Here is a 2,969-nt window from a genome sequence, read left to right as displayed (position 1 = left end):
AAAGTGTATAATAGCTGGTGGGAGGGAAAGGTTTCCAATTTAAATTTGCAATTTGGGGGAAGGTTTGGTATTTTTATTAATTTGCACACATTTTTTTTAGTATATTAGAATATTACTTGTCCCTCATTTGTAACAAATGTCTCCCCCGATTTCTTGGCCTTTTAATTTTAATTATGATGTTCTGTTAGAGGGCATTTTTTTGTTACAGAGTGCCTTTGTTATGAGTACCCCACCTGGGGCTCCCCACTAAGCAGGCTTTTTTGAGGGGGTGGATTTTTAAGGGACCCCAGGCAGCGGGAAGGAGGGAATCCTAACACAAGATGCATTACTGCATCTACTCTGTAAGGACAAATGCAAACTAAAAATAAAAGTCTTAATCTTCCCCGCTGAAAGGGGGAAAGAGATTTCTCTCTCCCTTTTCTCAGAGCATTTACTTTAGAAGACACTTAAGTACTTTCTCATCTCTTTAAAATGTATTTCTTTGAATACATAGGTCTTTTGTCAGCTGTTTGTTTTTTTTTTCCCCCCCGAGCTTTATGACCCAGGAATGTCTTTCTCAAGAACCTGGGAGACATCTCTTAAAAGGCAAACATTTTGAGAATCATCTTTTTGGACTATAAGCATCAAAAGAAGTAGGTCCAGGGGAGGCTGTAGCTCCATGGTTAGAGCACATGCTTAGCATGCATGAGGTTCTGGGTTCAATCCCCAGCACCCTCATTTAAATAAATAAGTAAACCTAATTACCTCCCCCACACAAAAAAAACCCAAAACAAAAAACCCCTATAAACAAAACAAGAAGAATATTAAATAAGTAGTTCCCTATTGAAAGTAACATTAAAAAAAAAAAAGAGATAAGTAAAAATCACTTGCAAAGTTAAAAAAAATCAATCAAACAAACAAATAAATAAGTAAATGATGGCTTCTGGAGGAAAGGTAGTGCCTCTACCTCGCAATCCCTGTGGGAAGGGAGGTGCATCACTTTGGTGGATGCTGTGCTCCAGTTTGCAGAACTAACTCCTGTCATAAAGACAGACGTTTGTTTTTCTGCTGCATAACCCCAACCACCAGGTAGAGCCGGGATGAACTATGTGCAGAGACAAAGGGTACTGTCAAGTCATGGCCCTGGAAGACTAGTTACTGTTTACCTGGACCAGGGTGGGCTGTGTCTGCCTGGCCGTGTAGGGCAGTGAGATTCTTCTGTCTCTGCATTTTCTTGGCAGATGGCCTGTAATGCATGTCATATTCAGGTTTAATGCTCATTCAATCATAAAAATCTTTTCTTTTTCTACCACCATTGTGGAGAGGATTTCTGAGCTGGGAGATTTTGATTCTAATTGTATTTCCCCAACAGCTACCACTGGAGGGGACCAGCTCAGTCACATGGGATCGTGGCACGTGGGATCACGGTAGCCTTGGGATGTGTCTTAGAACTCTGTGCTGGGTTCAAAGGGAGAGGCTTTTAGTCACTGGCTCCCACATCTGTCTGGTCCAGGGGAGTGTGATCTCCCACAGGTGTGGGTCCTGCGTGCCCGAGTGCAGAGAGACTCACAGTTTCCCCACTGGGAGTGCTGGGCTGGAAGGGAGGGGTGAGATGGGCGGGCCTCAGGCAAGGTCTGTCAGGAGCACCCATGTGAAACTGGTCAAAGCCAGAGCAGACCAGTCTAGCAGCACTGGCTGGAGTGGGTGGTTTGAAGTGAAGCAAGAAAGATGTTTGTTTTTAAAGTAGTAAAAGTATTAGAGTAGGTTTTGCTTTGCTTCTAAGACACCATAAATTAACGACGATGTTTCCTTATTTCATAATGCTGCCTTGCAGGTATTTGCTCAGAAATACCACCACAGTGGTGATGGAGAAGCAATAGAGCAAAAAGGAATCGTAGTTATAGCATTGCAGAGGGGCTGAATGGTTCTGTGTACCTTAGGGAGTAAGCACAGAATCTTCTAGATGGGGGGGCACCTTAAGAACCATCCGGTCGTGGCATCCACCTAAAACATGAACTCCCTTTGCAACAGTCCATCCTTTCGCCACCGACTCTGCTTCCAGAGTTCTTTGTGGCAAAGAATTCCAAAGGATGGTAACAGTTACTGTCTGGAGCTAATGTTTTCAATATTGTAGTATTCTTCTTAAAATTCTTTTTCTAATACCACTTGAGCAAGTGCAGTATTTAGGAAATGTTGCCAAGGTAAAGATTAAATTAGACAAAATATAGTTATAATAAAATTAGTGCTTTGCTGCCTGGATAAGGAAACCAGATACGTCTTGTTTAAACAGACCTAACTAGAGAAAATCATGACCAGCCGTAGGATATCACGAGATAGCTATGTTACAGAAATACACACCTTTAACTATAATAAATGATAGAACATTTGCCAGAAAGATAAAAGGACCACCACACCAAGCTATGTCAAAGGAAACCTCAATTAAAATATTCAAAACAATGAAAAATAATGCTGACGGCACACCTACAGTTGCAGAAGCAGCAGAGCTGTTTCAAAGGCGCCTTGAATGAATTGATACCAAGTTACTTTTACAAAAGAGAAGAAAGAGAAAAGAAAGACTGTTGAAAAGGAATGCTCTGTACCCCTGCTGTGCTATGAATGTTCTCAGAGAAACCTATGAGACATCAGTGGGAGTTGTCAAGAGGGGAACCGTCGCAGCTGAGACACAGTGGGGCTGACGATGCTCCAGCAGAGAAAACCCAAAGTACAGCTGAATTCTATGAACAGACAGTAAAGATGCCAGTAAAATGAACCACCCTGGATAATTAAATAAGAGCCACCATAGCAGTAATATTGATACCAAAGAAACCAGTCACTGCAATTAAGACTTTATTACAGAAGATACTCTGGGATGTGAAAGCCAGTTTATTTGTGGCTCTTTCTACAAGAGATGGAGAAAAGCAGAGCCATTGTTCTGAGAGGGTGGAAGGCCAGACAAAGAAATTAATCTACCTTTCAGAAGCATGTCAGCT

Source organism: Camelus ferus, chromosome 15 (genome assembly GCF_009834535.1).
Source record: "Camelus ferus isolate YT-003-E chromosome 15, BCGSAC_Cfer_1.0, whole genome shotgun sequence".
Taxonomy (NCBI): Eukaryota; Metazoa; Chordata; class Mammalia; order Artiodactyla; family Camelidae; genus Camelus; species Camelus ferus.
The sequence above is the reverse complement of the archived record's forward strand: the minus strand, read 5'-3'. Positions refer to the sequence as shown.